Below are 17,259 nucleotides of genomic sequence, written 5' to 3' on the forward strand. Positions count from 1 at the left end.
CCCATGAGTTATTTTATGGGATTCTACTTTCAAAAAAAAAAAAATTCCATTTAATTCTCAAAACACTAAGGTAGTAACTGCCTCCATCTTATAGATGAAGACATTGAGACCAGAAAGGTTACATGACATAGCCAAGGTCACACTGCTGAAAAACAGAGAGCACACAGTTCTGGTCCCCAGACACTCAGTCTGTGAGCTCTTGTTCTCACCCTAACCCACCCCCTTCCTCAGACTCCACCTTCCTCACTGCTCTCTGTATCTCCCCAAAATGTGACCTAATGATCATAAGCACGGAGAACTGAAAGTGCCCAGTCATAGTAGACCACAATCTCAGATATAAAAGTTTTTTATGTTTTTTTTTTTCTGCTTGTACAGTAGGGCCCCATGATCCTTGATTTCACTTTCGAAAGTTTCAGTTAGCAGTATGAAAATATTAAATGAAAATTTCCATAAATAAAAAAAAAAAAGTGTAAGTCTTAAATCTCACACTGTCCTGAGTAACACAATGAAATCTTGCACCAGGTTACTCCCTCCTGCCCGGGTTGTAAATCATCCTTGTGTCCAGCGTATCCATGCAGTATACACTATCTACCCATTAGTCACTTAACAGCCATTTCATTTATACAAAGGTTTTGATGTTATCTGCAGTTTCCAGCATTCATAGAGGATTTTGGACCATATCCTTCTTGGATAAGGGGAGACTACTTACCATACATCAGATCTGCCCTAGACAAAATGAAAACCAAAATCCATACGATTAACACTCTAACTGCCCTTGAGGAGAGCAGCGTACCAAGGGTTTATAACAACAGTTTCCATACTGGGATCCCCAGGCTACTGGAGGTGCCAAAATTCCCAAGACTAGTTCAAAAGCAGCAGCCCACATTATCCATTTGCCTAAATGTTAAACGACCGACACATCAAATCTTTCTTCTTGGCTGAAGCCAGAACACATTGGTGTGGTAACAATAACTACTTACTTCCAGTGGAAACTTGTAGTTATAAATGTCTTTCATTAATGTTAATAAAACTAACATTAAAAATGAGCAGTTAATAACTGTGATTAGGTAACAGGCTATTTCAAAACACTTGCCTTCGTGGGAAAAATATGACAAGAAGAAGTCCTGAGCCTGGCTGGACGGGGGGTAAGTACACAAGGCCTCATCAGCCCCTGCCGTCCACATTTAGAAATCTGCACACTTTCATGAGGCTCAGTAACTGAGCTCGAGTTTATCATTAATAAAAAAACATTTCTCATAGTGTCATTCTCCCAGACTGTTCAACGAAGTTCACATTCACTCATTAACCTTCACAGTAGGTGAGCTAAATGGACTACAATTTCCATTTTAGATGTACAAAGAGAAACAGAAATCCCATTTCTGAAAGGAATGACCCAAATCAACTAACTAGCTAACCAGCCAACCAGCAGACCAGTCCCCTAACAAGGGTCCGCCCGTCCTGACACAGTCAAGGTGTAAAGGCACCAGGAAAGGCTGGGGAATCCTGAAACCTGATCATCAATTCCTTTCTATGGGTCATTTACTTCTCCATAAAAAGCCTCAATTTCCCCAGCAATGAAATGGGGTGATATGTGCCACCTGGTAATGAACACGTAGCTATAAATGACTTTGAATTGCCTGGATAATCAGCATTATGCAAATTGACGATATCATTAGAGTGCTACTAAACACAGTTATAAATCTTATAAAAATACTTCAATGGAAATTAAGGCTCAATTAAGAGGCTCCATTTCTTAAAACTTTCCATCACCCTGTTATTTTCAAGACAAGAGCGCTTCAAGCCAGCTTTGATGTTCCCAGTGGAGGGATAACAGGGCCTTTCTCTAAAATTCTGGATGAAGTTTGGCATTGATAAACAGGCGGCCAAAGAGAAGGAAGGATGTACCTCGGAGAATAGCCGCAAGTCGGACTGAAGCCAAGAGCCATAAGCATCCTCCTTGGACAGAGCCACCAGCTCGACGACCTTGGCCCAGAAGGACATCAGCGTCACCCTTCTCAGCACAGAGCCACAAGGTCCAGGGTATGTGAACTCTACCCAGCCCAAAGCTACCTTAGAAGGGCACGGCCTCATACCACAGCATCATGCCACATACACACCCGCATCCCAGGAAGTTGCTAAAACATGCAACTTCAGTTCCCAAGGTCAAAGAGGTCGCAGGTTGGTGGTACCCAAGACAATCAACAGCAAACTATGGAACTGCTGAAGCTGGGCATCTCTTTGCCTCTCAGAATGTCCCCCTGCCTGGTCTGTCCTGTGATAAAACTCTAAACAGTGCTATCCTATCCAGGAGCCCGGGCCGCTCAGCCGGAAGTCACAGAGCAGAATCTAGATCATTCCACCTCGGGAGCCATCACCAAGAGCAGCTTCCAGGTCGGTCTGTACAGACTGGGCGTCCTCCTTCCCGTCTTTCCTCGGATGGCTAAGAAGGCAACACCCCAGCTGACTGACACTCCAGATCTGGAGTGGAACTTTCTTCCATGTGTGGAAAGAAAAACAGTTCAACTGTGAGAAAAAAAAAAATGCCAGAAAATGACTGAGAATCTGAAAGCCTTATTTAAAAGCCCTCTTCCAATCTGAGATTCCAATACTCATGAATAAAGGAGAAAGATGTAAAAAACACTCAACAAATAAAATGAGCCCAAGTTTAGGGAAGCAATACACCCCGAACTCTGCCCCTTGAAGTATAAGCAGCATGTAAGCTAGAATTCCCTTTTCCTCCCCCAACCTAAAGCACCCAGCCCTTAGAGACATGTGGGTGTTTAACACTGAAACGTTTCAGGCCTGGATGCTCCTGGACTCAGCTGGTGATCAATTCACTTTGTAACTGGCTTTTCCAGCTCCATCATCGTTTCTAGGAAAAGCGAGACTTCTGGAGTAGGTGAGACCTCCAGCCTCGGGAACAGGAAATGCTGGCCGAGGCTGCTCTGCCCTGGACCCCTGGGCCACCCAGGCAGGTGCTGGCTCTGCGGCTCAGAAGGGCAGGCACTCAAACTTCTGGGGGAACGAGGCTGGAGACAGGCAGGAGTTCAGCTCACAGAGGGCTACAGTTTCCACGCTGTCTTTGATGCAAAGGGGGACACGCTACAATGTCAATTCCCTTCCTCCACCAACATGTGAGCGTGAGCTCTGGGTTATTTTTATCTAGCTGGTTTAGCCTGCATCCTTCTGTAGAATCAGAGCCATTGGGAAATCAGTAAAGACCCCCCAGGGCACCTACCTCCAGGGCCTACTCCACAGAGCCTCCCACACAAGGAGCCCTATTAACCCGCCTCCACAAGCCGGGATGCCAGCCACAGTGACCATCGACATGTGGGTCTGATCTGAAACCACCCTCCGTTTTCTCTAACCGGGGACTGGATGTTGTGTCCCTCCAAAACTCAAGTGTGGAATCTAATCCCCAGTGCAATCCTGCCTTTGGCAGCTGATTAGGTCAGGAGGCTCTAATGGGACTTGAGTCTTATAAATTTATAAGAGGCTTGAAGGAGCCCTTTCTCCCTTCAAACATGTGAAGACACGGCAAGAAGAGACCATCTATGAAGCAGGGAGCCCTCATCAGACATCAGATCTGCTGGCACCTTGATCTTGGAACCTCCCAGCCTTCAGACCTGTGAGTAATAAACTTCTGTTGTTGATAAATTACCCAGTCTGAAGTATTTTGTTATAGCAACCAAACAGACTAACACAGGAACATAATTGAATCTCTCCCTGCCTGGATGCTAACAGGGTACCTCTTACTTCCCTACTGAAGTCACTTGGGAGGGTAATACATATTTTCTGTAACACACCCCTGTTCCCTCTAAACTAATTTCTCTAAAACAAGTTTGCAGAAGTAAATTTCTGTTTGATCCTTTCCCTTTCATATTTAAGCCATGAATGTACACACCCCTCCCCCCTGCATTATGTAAATTACTAATTACTAAGAGCATAGTCCCCAGTCAAGTTTTACTTGAGTACATCCCCCCATCAAGTTTACAACAAAGTGTGGTCATGAGACTAAGTTTTGGCTAATGGAATTGGGTAGAAGTTCTGCCTCAGTGTTCCAAGAAGGATTCTTCCTATTGCCTTCCTCCAGCGGGAATTCAGATGCCATGGCTGGTACTCAAGCAGTCATCTTACGTGATGAGGTAGCAGAGAAACACATAAGAAAGCAAGCCTGAATCCCCAATGGCTAACTGCCGCAGTCTGGCTGGGCACAAATCACGAGCCACTGAAGCAGGAACAAACTTTATTTTTAAAACGCAGGAAAACACTTCACACAGCTCCCGGGGAATCCTCCCGAACTCGCCACGAGGCTTGTCCAGGAACCCCCAGCCGGAACTATATCTCCCGGAAATCCCTCCTCCTGCACTTCCCCAACCAATGGGAACTCTCGGGGAATCCCCGGAAATCCCCACGAGAACTCCAAAATAGTGCGAGAACTCAAAAGTTGCGGCAGAGGCGGACAGGCAGAGGCGCCTGTCAATCAATACTGTTGGCAAAATGCCAGGGGCCATACAGACTCAGCCGTGGCTCTCAGCAGCTAACTACTTCTAGCAGTTTCTGAAAATCACTCAACAGCCATAACATGTACCTGAGTAATGCAGTTTTTGTTTGTTGTTTGGTATAGGGGATTGAATTCAGGGGTGCTTGACCACTGAGCCACATCCCCAGCCCTATTTATATTTTAATTATTTAGAGTCAGGGTCTCATTAAGCTGCTTAGGGCCTCACTGAGTTGCTGAGGCTGACTTTGAACTTGCGATCCTCCTGTCTCATGAGGTACTAAATTTCAGCTTGAGTTTCAACAGACCAATAACAATCCCCCAAAAGTTTATAAATATGTTCTCAGTATGCAAGTTTCCAAGACTCCAAGAAGAATTAAAAGCCAAAGCAGCACATACACATACACACACACACACACACACACACAACTTACCACACAACACAATTCAGCTAAAACAGACTCTTTGAGAAAGAGTAAATCTCATTTATTCCAACTTCATCTCAGATTCTTGAAAGTATTCTTCTCCAGCCCAACCAAAAGGAATTACTGGAGAGAACAGACTGTTGTTCACCTTGCCAGTCCCAAGGGCTAACCCAATGCCTGGATCTCAGTGAGCTGGATGTGAATGAAATCACATTCATCCACTGGCCCAGAAGACAGGGAAGTGAGGATGCAGGATATACCAACATCCCCCTCCCGACTGTCCACATTCCTGGGGAAACCCTCCTCCCTCATCTCCTTCCCAGGCACAATCCTCTGAGCACCCTCCACCCGCAGCCAGCGCCCATCACCAGCTGTGGGAGAACTGTCCTGCCCCACCAGCCAAAGTCCCTGCCTCCTCCTTCCCCCCAGGACACTGACCCTCTGCACCTAGGGAAGAGCTGGGCACACAGAACTTATCCCCACGACTGTGCCCACCCAGATGGCAGAGGGACTAGGATCTAACCGCGTACACCTCCAAGTTCAAACTCGGCCCTGTGGCCACGCATAACAAGTTTAAAACACCACCTGGCAAGTGTGTGGCCCACGTCACCCCAGCCAGGCAGCCCCCGACTGAGACCATCCCTTTTCTGCTTCAGGACACAGTCCCAGCACCCTATTCTCCCAGGAAAAAGAGACCCCTCCACCAGCACCAGCCAGTTACCGCTGCCTGGTTCCAGAAAGGGTCCCCTTCATGGATGGCCCTGGGCACCGTCCAGGCTCCTGTGCTCTGAGAAACACCCAGTACCCTCAGGGCCACCAAAATGCTCCTTCTTGGCTTCACACCTTCCAGTTTTTTGGAAACTGCCCTGGGGCTCTCTCTTCCTGGCCAGTTCTCTGGCTCGGCCCCTCCTGCGTCCTTCCGTCAGGAATGGGGACACCATCCTACCCTACAAAGCTCAGAGCCCAAGTGCACATCGCTAGCACTAGGCTTGCTGCTGTTTGTTTTAACTTTCTTTAACTCATCCCTTTTAAATTCCAGTTGAAATTCTCTCCACTCAGCAGGCCAATCAATCCATAACGACTTTTGGGAAAGGGAACGGTGGTGATTTTTTTTTTTTTTTTTTTTTGGCTGCAAACTGTGGGTAGTGAAATTGACTTACGGAAATGTGGGGAAAACAGAAAGAATGGAGAAAATACAGCTGCCGGCATTTCCAGCCTTCCTCCAGATGCCTCTTCGGCAGGCTCTTGTCCTGCCAGGAGGCGCCTACCCTGCCCGTCAGCACCTCCAACACATCCCTGCCCCTCCGGTGACCCGCTGCTTCCCACCAGGACAGTGTGCCCACGTGGAACCGCACGCCTGTCCTCAGTTACAGTCGTGGTGCATCCAGAAAGCCTAGTTACCCACATGAGCACGATCCCTCATAAAGCTCGGAACTTCAAGGCCAGGTGCACTGAAGCGAGGCTGTGAGCCTCCCCTGCGCCCAAGCAGTTCCTAGGTCCTCTCAGCCTGGAGACGTGAAGCCCTTGTATCAAGTTCAGCCAAGGAATGAAGCCAAAGGGCCTCGGTGAAATGAAGTCCACGGCCAGCCAGGGCCGGGCTCCAAGGCCAGGGACTCGCTCAGCTGGACGGCACCCACTTCCCAACTCTCAGTGGGCTTCTCTCCCTCCTCCCTCCTGCGAAGCTGAGAGGTCCCAGCACACACAGAGACGCAAAGCCTAATTAAGACAGCGTTGCAGGATGACCCTCATGGCCCCTGCATGGTCTCTGCCTCCTGGCATGGTGCCCACAGGTGATCCTCTTCCCCCACATGTGGAGGGGACCTCCTTCTAATCGACAGGATAAGATAAATGTGACCAGATGGCCATACTGTGGTTCCCGCCACACTGGGGTCTTTCTTAAAGCTGACTTGATGAAAAAAGAGGCCCCACTGGGGACTCACAATGACAAGGAACTAGAGCAGCCTCCAGCTGACAGCCAGCAAGACAAGGAGGCCTTTAACCCAGAGGCTGCAAGGAAACCAACTCTGCCAACCACCTTCCTCAGGACATCTTGATCTTGGCCTCCAGAGAGGTCACTAAGCAGCGCTCAGACTCCTGACCCAGAGACTATGATGATCAAATGTGAGCTGCCTGAACACACGAAGTTTGTGATGATATGGTCACACACCACAGCAAATGAATGCAGATCAAATCAGTGAGCAAGAATGGGCCATTCAATAGATGATGAGAACAACGGAGTAGCCACCTGGGAAAAAAGATATCACCAGGTCCCTCACTCACACATAAAACCAAAATAATTCCAAATGGGTGAAAGACTTAAGTAGGGAAAGTAAATCAACGTTGCTTCTTCATATGTAATTCTTAATTTTTTTGTGTATATATTTTTAGTCACAGGTGGACACAATATCTTTATGTAATTTTGGAGTAAGGAAGGCCTTCCTTAACTGTGGTATGAAGTTCAGAAGCCATGAAAAAAAGGACTAATAAATCTGACTACAGAGGGAAAATAGCCTCTGCAACTCGTATCACAAAGGATTGATTTCCTTAATATGTAAGTAGCTCCTACAAATCAATAAGAATATGACTAATTACTCAGCAGAAAAAATAAGGAAAGGCTATAAGCAGCTTGTAGAAAAAAAAACTACAGTGGTTCCTGCTCTTCTTAAAAGACGCTCACTTGTTATAAGAGAAATACAATAGACACCTAGTAGGATCAAAATGTGTGATAACACAGTGGGTTGGAAAGCAGTGGGAAAACTGGCACATTAGGTACTGCTGGTGGGGGGTAAATTCATACAGCTTCCCTAGAGAACAATCAGGCAGCAATTATCCAAATTACAAATGCACTTAACTCCTCAAATCAACGATTCCATGTATTTAGAATGACATATGTATAAAGCCATCAAACAAAATAATGTTTGTCACAGCAAAGATGTGAACCACCTGTCTACTAACAGGAGACTGGTGCAACGATTTGTGGTATATCCTATCACAGAATACCATGGACCCCAAAACCCAGGATGAGGACGTTCTTTCTGTTCTGACAGAGAGATCCCTGAAATCCACTGAGTAAACAAACAAGCAACCCAAACAGAGCAAGGCTGAGGTGCCCGCAGGAAGGAGATTGGGGGGGCTGGATCAGAGCGAAAGGAGGACTTTTCATCCGGTGTTTGTGTGCATTTTAAATACTGAACCATCTGGTGTATTTCTTTTTCAAAATAATAAAAATTCCAATTAATAAACACCTCTACTTACAGAACAACATGCGTGCTAGGCTACGAATTCTGCAAAGTTAAACTCAGATTCACACACACACTCATACATGAACAGCTACCACGGGAACCGTGTACACATCAGGGGGCAGTGTCCTCGGAGCTGGAGAACTGGTAACTGCTAACTTGCCAAAGAGGTGAGCAGGAATGAGGGAGGGAACCTCTTCCCTGTTTTCTTTCAGATTTCATAATATTGTATCTACCACAAATTTCTGTTTTTTAAATTTTTTGTATATATATTTTTATATATATACAATACCTTTATTTTATTTTTATGTGGTACTGAGGATGGAAGCCAGTACCTCATGCATGCCAGGCAAGTGCTCCACCACTGAGCCCCAGCCCCAGCGCCTCTACCACCAATTTCAAAACCTCCCATTAAAACAAAAAATGGCCAAGCCCCCGTGGCTCTGGGCCCTCCACTCTCCCTTGGAATCCCACAGCCCACTGATGGTTCCCAGCCTTTCCCCTGCCCAGCCTTGTCCCGATGCATCTCCAAACATTTCCCCGCGGCTCTCTCCTCCGGGCTCTGGTCTTCTCCTTTCTTAGTCTCCTCTGGAAGCACCTTCCCTTACTACCTGGGCTGTGCCGAGCTCAGCAAAGCTCCAGGTCCCCCACACGTGCTCTCCCTGGTGCCCAAGACCCACCTGTCACCCAGACGCTGGAGCTGGCCGGATCTCCACCCCTGCCAGATCTCTCCTCCCAGCTCCTAACACACAATCCCCCTGCCTCAGGCCATCTTCCCACCCTCAGCTCCTTGTCTTCCTCCCTAGGCCACTGGCTCCACCAGCGTCCCTGACACCCGGTGTGTGGAGCCAGCACCCAGAACCTGGGGTTCTCCTGGATTGCTTCCCTGGCCCGTTCTGGTACCTGATTTCCAGGCCCTGTCTGCTCTACACATGTGGGACGTCCCCACTCACTAATGTCCAGTGTCACTCCATGGCCCCTGCTGCCAGATTCACCTTTCGAGTGTCTGTATTGGCTCCCTAGGGCTGCCCTAACACAGTGCCATAGTCTGGGTCACTTGAACAACAGAACTTTATTGTCTCTCAGTTTGGTGACTGGAAGTCCAAGATCAAGGTGTGGGCAGGGTTGATTTCTCCTGAAGACTGTCTGCTTGGCTTGCAGACAGACGGCCACCTTCTTGCTGTGTCCTCACATGACCTTTGCTCTGTAGGGAACACCCTGGTATCTCTCTACGTGCCCAATTTCCCTCTTCTTAGGAGGACACCAGTTACACAGGATTAGAGCCCTCCCACATGACCTCATTTTACCTGAATAACCTCTACCACCCACACTGGGGATAAAGCCTGGGGTGCTCTACCACTGAGCCACATCCCCAGCCCTTTTTATATTTTATTTTGAGACAGGGTCTTGCTAAGTTGCTGAGGCTGGCCTGGAACTTGCAATCTTCCTGGATTACAGGTGTACGTCACCGCACCCATCCTAAATAGCCTTTAAGAGGCTCTGTCTCCAAACAGAACCACATTCTGCTGGACTGGGGTGAGGGCTTCCACAAATGAATTCTGGGGGGACATAATTCAGCCCATAACAATTCCAAGAGGTGATGTCACTGCCCCCCAGCGTCCCAATGCTCTGGCACCTGCTAACTTCTGTTCCTCCCAGCTGTGGGGTGAGGGTAGCGGCAGGAGCAGAAAGATTAGAAAGAAATGGCTTCCTTTGGTTGTCACCTTCTGCAGCTACAGACTTGGGGCAGGCGGGCTGACTTCTCTAGCATGGGGCTTGGTCCTTGATCACCCCCATTCCTCATGGATGGGGAGAAATGGCATCAAACCTCCACCCCACACTTAGACCAGCTGGGCTGAAAGCAAAACAGCCCATGTCCCCTCAGCGAGAGCAAATGCTCCCCAGGTCACTCAGGGAAACTTCTGAGCGAATCCAGGAACGGGTGCAAATCTGCACTGCAACTGGGCCACCTCCCTCCCTGGGAGGCGACACTGCTCATGAAGGTGTCCTAGATAACTGGCATCAGAAATTTTCCACCTCGCCCGCTCAGTGGTACAGGTGAGAGCACACACTTGGTGGTGGCGACAGGATCTGTCTCCACTCGTGAGCTGAGAGAACTGAGCCTTGATTTGCACATCTGTAAAATGGGGTTAGTGCCCTTCTACGTTGTCCTACCGAGATCTTTCCAAGGGCTGCCATAACAATTTCCACCAGAAATCCACAATTTTGCAGTTCTGGAGGCTGGGAATGCAAAGTCCAGGGATTGGCAGGACTGTTGTCCCTCTGAAAGTTCTGGGAGAGAATGATCCCTGGCCTCTCCAGCGTGGGGCTGCTGGTCATCCTTGGCATCCCGTGGCCTGTGTGTACAGCACTCCAGGCTCTTCCTCTGTCTTCAGGTGGTGTCTTCCCTGGGCATGGGTCTGTATGGCTGCTCTCACTAAAAAGACACCCACGGTGGGCATCAGGGCCACCCTCATGCAGAATGATCATCTTAACCAGTGACCCACACCCAGGTCAGGTGGCATTCACAAGTGCCAGGGACAAGGGCTTGCGTGAGTCTTTTGGGGAGACACCATTCCAAGTGCCACCCCTACCTGAGAGGACTCGGGAGACGATGGCAGGAAGGCACCCAGGCTGTGGGCCCTTCCCCCACACGGCTGCTTCGCTCCCAGAAGAGCAGGCTCAGCCAACCAGCCGGCATCCTCATGGCCGAGGTGTCGTTAAGACTTTTAAAACAAACCAACCAGGACTTGCTTGGTACCAAGTCAGTGGTGTCGATATTTTATCAGGGCGTCTCACTGAGAGACCTCCACCCGTGCACGTGGGCCCCAGTGCCCCGTCCCTGGAGGAGCTCGTTCTGCCAAGAAAGAACCCACGGGCTGCTCTGAAAGCAGAAAAGGGTTGACTCTGGGTGAGCAGCCCTGGTCCCACCACATGGCTGCCCGTCAGAGCAGAAACTTCCAGAAACCAAGCCCAGGAAACGGCACAGGCTACCCTAAGACCAGGAGTCCTTGCTGAGGCTGATCCCAAGCAGCCTCCACACCGGGGCTCCCAGGGGAGTCAGGCGAGCCACTCGGCCAAGGAAAGTGATTAATAAATCATGGCCAAAGCCTTTCCCCTCCTCCCGCCGCGTGGAAACCAAACCCCATCCCGGCGATCAGAGCCGCTGCCCACAACCTGAGGATGCCTTTGACTGAGCTCATTAAGTCAAACACGAGCTTCTGCAGAGCGGATTTTCTCCATGGATAATGCCTGAAAATTAGGAAGTTCAGTGGCCTGGAGATCCGGGGACCCATTAACCAGCTAGTCAGTCAGCGCTTCCATCAGAAGAGGAAAAAAGGGCTGAAAATCTGAAAACCGGCCTTGGGCAGCTGTTCAAAGGTTCCATTATGAGTGTTCAGGGAAGCCCTCTGGGGTTCTCGCCACCGATCCGTGGTGGTGGCAGGAAGAGCCTGGGTGGACAAGGCCGGGGCCAGGGCTAGGAGCCTGGCCACACCTGCATCTGCTGCCCTCTTTCTGAGCCTCAGTTTCCCCAGGGGCAGAAACTCCCAGGTCTATGCCCTCCTCGAGGAAGCCACACAGACTCCACGGTGCAGCTGGGTTGGGGACACTCGGGGGACACTCCAGATGCACTCTGGGAAAGACGGCTCATCAAATGCAGATCTGTACATGACGGAGGCCACTCTGCCACTGACCAGGAACCGAACCAACCACGATCGTCACAAGGCAACCAACTGCACGAGTTTCAAAGGGAAACACCGCAGCACCTAGACACGTCACTACTGTCACACCCCAACTCTGCGACTTGGTTGTGAAGAGATGCAGGCATGGAACACCCAGAGCTCTGGTTTCCCCCTCTGTGAAATGGAGAAATGTTGTCCCTGTGCCCAAAGATATTCTAGGAACATTCAGTGCCACTTCTCACCTAAGGCACACCTGGCAGGTGCTAAAAAAAAAAGTAGGTCCACTCCTTTGACCTGTCTCCCCTTCTCCTTTCTCAGGCATTCTTCACTCCGAGACGTCACAGAGGTCTCCCCAGTTCCTCAACACACACCGAAGCCTCCCTGCTCTAGAAACCCGTTCCCTGAAGCCTAACTACCCACACACCTGGACACCACCTGCCCACATCCTCCCACCTGCCCAGCGCCTCCTCCCTCGCATCAGCCTCCGGGCGGAACAGTCTCTACCAGCGATGTCCCCATGTGTCCTACAAGAACACCCTGTCGGTGACGACGCCTTCACTGGTCAGCGACAGGGTAGAAAATGAGGGGCCGGTTAAGAGGGAGCGCTTCCCCGGACTGGCTGCGTTCCACGCAGAGAATGGCCTTGTTTTCTGGGGATGACCTGCCGCTCCACTGTCCTATTAAAACGTGATTTCTTTCATAAGATGGTGGTGAGAGCATAGAGAATAATGCTTTCCTCATGGCCTCATGGATCAAGTAAAAACAAGTGACCCAACGTCAGGAGCTCAACTTCTTGATTTCTCTTATTCTCAGTTTCCATTAGGTTTCTGGTCCACAGTAACCAAGCCTGGGAGCCCAGGGCCCCGGGAATGGGTTTCGCCTCGCTGCCTCCACTTCCTCCCCAGCCCCATTTCTCAACCCTCATTTGCATGCCCAGCTTCTATTCCTGGCCATTCAAGTGAAACTGCTCTCCAAGGTCTCCAGATCCAGGCCCCACGTGCCTCCAGAGTCTGTGTGGTCCTCAGGCCAGGCCCTGGGGTCTACTCTGCCTCCCTAGGGAGGCTCTGCCCTGCTCATCACCACCCAGCACCAGAGCAGGGGCTGCTGGGAGTGGGAAAAGCCGAGGCTGACAGCCCAGCTCTTGCCCAAGTCCCAGCAAGCTGCTCAGTCTCTCTGAGACTCCGTCTCCTGTGGGGTCAAGTTATGATCTCGAGAGTCCCTGCCTTTTATGGATCTGGAAGGGGTTGGACAAAACCAGGCCTGGGATACAGTAAGTGCCTAATAATGGGAAACACCATTAGCAGGAAGAGTACTCACAGCCAAGTTATGTCCTCTTTCTATCTGCCTCCCTCTGTTTTGTAAGACTCCAGCAGAACTAACATACGGCTGTCAAACGCACACGTGCCCGGCCCTGGGACCATCCCGAGCCACCCTGGAATCCTTCACGCAGCACCTACCATACAGCACCCAGCTCTGACACCTGTGCCCTCATTTCCCCTCTCTTGACAAACTCTGAATTACTTAAGGTCCGGAGGAAACTCTGGACGTACAACCACACCTACCACATCACCTTACACAAGAGTAACAGCAATTGTTCTTTAAAACAAAACAGTGAGACAACCCCAGATAGAAGAGTGCAGTGTGAGGACCTCTCGGAGCCAGTGTTGAATTTCTTCCTAGGACCAGGGTAAGCGATGTGTATGCAGGTACACACACACACCACAAATACGTTCATCCCCCCAATCTCAGGCAATGCAAGGGGACAGTAGTTAAAAAGGGGTTCCAATGGAATTTCAGGCCCTCGTCCTTGATGCTGGCTTCCGGCCCCCCACAGTTCTGACCGCCTGTTCAGTGTATGACTCCACTCCCTTCTCCCTGGCTCTGAGATATTTTTTGATTAAGCCCTTTGTCGATTGAGTCTTTGCCACATTATTTCCATATCTTCACGCAGAGCACCGTTTCTGAGAGGCACCGGTTCTTAATTCATTTTACGAAACCAGCCTCTCGCCCTGTTCGGTTCCCCGCCCACATTGAGTTCTTAATCCACCTACCGTCCTTCCTGTGGTGTCCTAGGATGCAAATAACTCGAGTCTGAAGACATTTCCGTTTCTTTCCATTCTGCTCCCACCCTCCACCTCTCCAGTGCACGAAACTGCATGACAGGAGAGGGAACCCTCAGTGTCTTCCCCTAAATATCCTTGGAGAAAGGGCACTTCCTGTGCAAATCTCCAAGGCTCCACAGTAGGAAGGCATTTGAGAGGAGGCACTGCAGAGAGCCCAGGATGCTTCCAGAGCCTCCCAGAGCAGCTAGGAGCCCCCACACAGCCACATATGAAAAATTATCATGGGACACTTAGTCCTCATGGTGGCCACACAGGTTGGACCTGTGGGTCATATGACCCTGTTCATCCAAAGTATAAGAAGAATACATTTTTTAAAGGCCATATGAAAACAAAGAGTCACAAAAAAAAATCTAATTTCAAGTTCATGGCTGGTGATTAGAAATTTCAAGACAAAGGTAAATCAACAGTCTTCATCTCTGCTTTAAGACCACAGTAGCAGTTCCTCATTAAAAATATTCTCAGCCACTGAGCCACATTCCCAGCCCTTTTTAGTATTTTCCTTAGAGTTAGGGTCTCGGTAAGTTGCTTAAGACTTTATTTAATCGCTAAAGCCAGCTTTGAACTCCTGATCCTCCTGCCTCAGCCTCCTGAATTCTCAGTGCTCTTACAAGCTGTACAAACTGAAGCCAACTGAAGAGTCACTGAGTAGAAACTCACACAGTCATTCGACAAACATTTTCAGAGTACCCACCCCATTGCAGCATTGGGGATTCTGAAATTAATGCCACACCTAACCCTCAAGCCCAGGCTCAGAGCTCGGATTACAAAGCACACAGTGAGTGTTCACAAAGTGTCAGCACTGAGCGAAGCACCCTCCATGTGTAATCTCATCCCCTTGCACCCAAAATGCAATGAGCCTGGGATTAGACTTAACTTTCTTTTGCAGGTACAGTACACCCCTGAGGCACTGGCTTCTGCAACAGGCCCAGGGTCACTCAGCCTGGCCTCCAGGTCCTGAGTCTGCCCTGAAACATCACTCCTCCACACCTCTGCTGGAAGCCAAGCGGGACCCCCATTGCTTTGCTGGCTTTCTCACAGTGGGACACACTTCTTTCAGAGGCCTCCAAGTGCAACCCCAAAATCCACGTAAAAGGAAACCGTACCCCCCAGCCCTAAGCTCCAGAGTTCAGGCTGGGAAATTCTTGCATAGCCCACACTGCAGCCACCACCTCTAACCTGCCTGTGCTCTGTGGTCTCGGTTTCCACCCGCATATCCACTTCCGGGGCCAGCCTGGCCTCAGCCTACCACATACCCCAGTTAGAAATCAGGGGGAGGCAAAAACTCAAACCACAGCAAGTCACCAGTGTGTACCTCGGGGAAACTAAATCAGAACTCCAATGCCCGAGGTTGGAAGAGATGTGGGGAGACAGGTGTTCTCCTAAACCACCAGTGGAGGATGGGAGTGCCAGGGGGTGGGACCGCCTCCTAGAGACAGCGACAGCACCTGCTCAGGTTGAAAACGCGCAGAGCCTTTGATCAGCAGATCCACTTTGAGAGTGATGATTATCCCAGAGAAAGTCCTGCTGCCGCGAACAGGGTTTTCACTGTCGTGTGGCTATAATAACCTAACCGTCTTGCGGAGAGGAGAATAAACGAACGAGGATATCCACACAGTGGAATACTCCACCGTTAAAATAAACCACCTCTCTGTGTGGCAACGGGATGGACCTCAGGCCTGTAAGACCAAGTGAGAAGTCCGTGCCAAAAATGCAGGCAGCACGCTAGTTTTTTAAAGCATCACAGTTAAAATGGAATGCACTGGATGTAGGCGCACAGGTCAGTGGTAAAAGATTAAAAACATGGACAGAAAGGATACATACCAGCTTGAGGACAGTGGTGACCTCTAGAGTGGGACAGAAAGGAACGGGATCATGGCAAGTCTTTGATGGCCTCAGCGATCCAATTTTCTTTTCAAAAGCAAATCTGAGTTTAAGCGGCACACGTTAAAAACCTGGTAGATCTGTGTTTGGCACATTCGAGTTTGTCATGGTATTCTCAGTTCTTTCGTGATCCTTGAAAAATTCCAGAATTTAAAGTAATTGAAAAGTATACTTTTGAAAGCACTTAGGTTACTTTTAGGATCGTTTAGGGTTTAATGGCCATTCAAATGTAGGGAACGCCCATAAATAATTTCAAAACTGGGTGTTACACTCAACATGAAGGAATATAAGGTAGCCGCAGCTGTTTAAAAGCTGAGACTAATTCTGTACCGGGAGGGGAATATGTTAGGGCTGTTTTTAGAAAAGGAGACTCGCTGGCTGGGCTTTGAAGGGTGAATCGGGAGCTTTCCTGAGAAACTGTCTACAGACACAGCCAGACAGCAAACACGCCCCCTAAGGCTGCATTTAGCTGTGGGGAAGGACCAGGCTGGGAGAGAGCATTCCTTCCCAGCCCAGCCGGCCAGGCTGTTTGCTAAATACCCAAAAAGAGACAAGGGGCCTCTTGATCTGGACACCGGACCAGGGTGCAGGAGGCCTCATGCTGCCAGGAGGGGCAGGTTGCCATGACGCCCTCTTGTAGCGTCCACCAGGGCCTGCGGGCACTGGCAAATGGATGGGAGGAGTCAGGGAAGTTGCTGTTCGGTTTCCAGCCTTTGCCCACCTCAATTCCCAACCCACCGGAAGAGGGAGAGGGTAGAGCGGCTTCTTCTCCACCAACCCTTGAAAACTGCTGCCGTAAAATTCAGAGGAAAAGTGGTGGATTAAAGAGTTTGGAAACGTAAGAGCCAATGCTAGGCGATGGGCTTTGGAACAAAAAGCCATAATGACACCAACAACCAGCCTGGCACCCAGGAGTCCTGACAGAACCCACAGGAGAAGGAGGGGACTCAACCGCAGACTGAGCCCGAATCTCTACCTCGTGGTGTCTGGGGGACACCTACGGCCAAATTTGGCTGAATTTAGAAAAATAAAGAAATGGCAGGCTGTGTCCAAGCCCCATGGCGCGATTTATACTGCCTACACCCTACCAATTTGAACCATTCTGTTTCCTAAGAATCCTCTTTCCATGTAAGGTTTATTCTTCTAGGGCAATTCTGTCTGCTAGAACTTTCTGCAGTGATGGACACGCTCTCCATCTGTGCTATCCAATATGGTAGCCACTCCTGAGCACCTGAAATGGACCCCGTGTGGCTGAGAAACTGAAGTTTTCATTTTAATTTCATCTTAACTAAATTTAATTAACCACAGGTGGCTAGGGGCACCGTGTGACAGAGCATAGGTCTGCAGCCCCCTTCTCATGGCGTGTTCAGCATCTCACGACACTGATGAGGCAGCTCACCCCAGGAG

The 17,259-nt window shown here is 49.6% G+C and overlaps 1 protein-coding gene across 3 annotated transcripts in view; it reads right to left on the bottom strand.

Annotated features, from left to right (window-relative positions):
* Ldlrad3 (low density lipoprotein receptor class A domain containing 3) overlaps positions 1–17,259 on the bottom strand; it is a 227,692-nt gene that overhangs the window by 197,486 nt on the left and 12,947 nt on the right. The window contains exon 1 of one of the 3 annotated variants that reach the window (XM_034636216.2): positions 13,166–13,374. The exons of the other annotated variants lie outside the window; for them this stretch is intronic. The gene's annotated coding sequence lies outside the window, so the exon portion shown is untranslated. Of the gene's footprint in view, positions 1–13,165; positions 13,375–17,259 lie in introns of those variants that run through there. 3 annotated transcript variants of the gene reach the window in all.

Source organism: Marmota flaviventris, chromosome 9, assembly GCF_047511675.1.
Source record: "Marmota flaviventris isolate mMarFla1 chromosome 9, mMarFla1.hap1, whole genome shotgun sequence".
NCBI classification, from domain to species: Eukaryota; Metazoa; Chordata; class Mammalia; order Rodentia; family Sciuridae; genus Marmota; species Marmota flaviventris.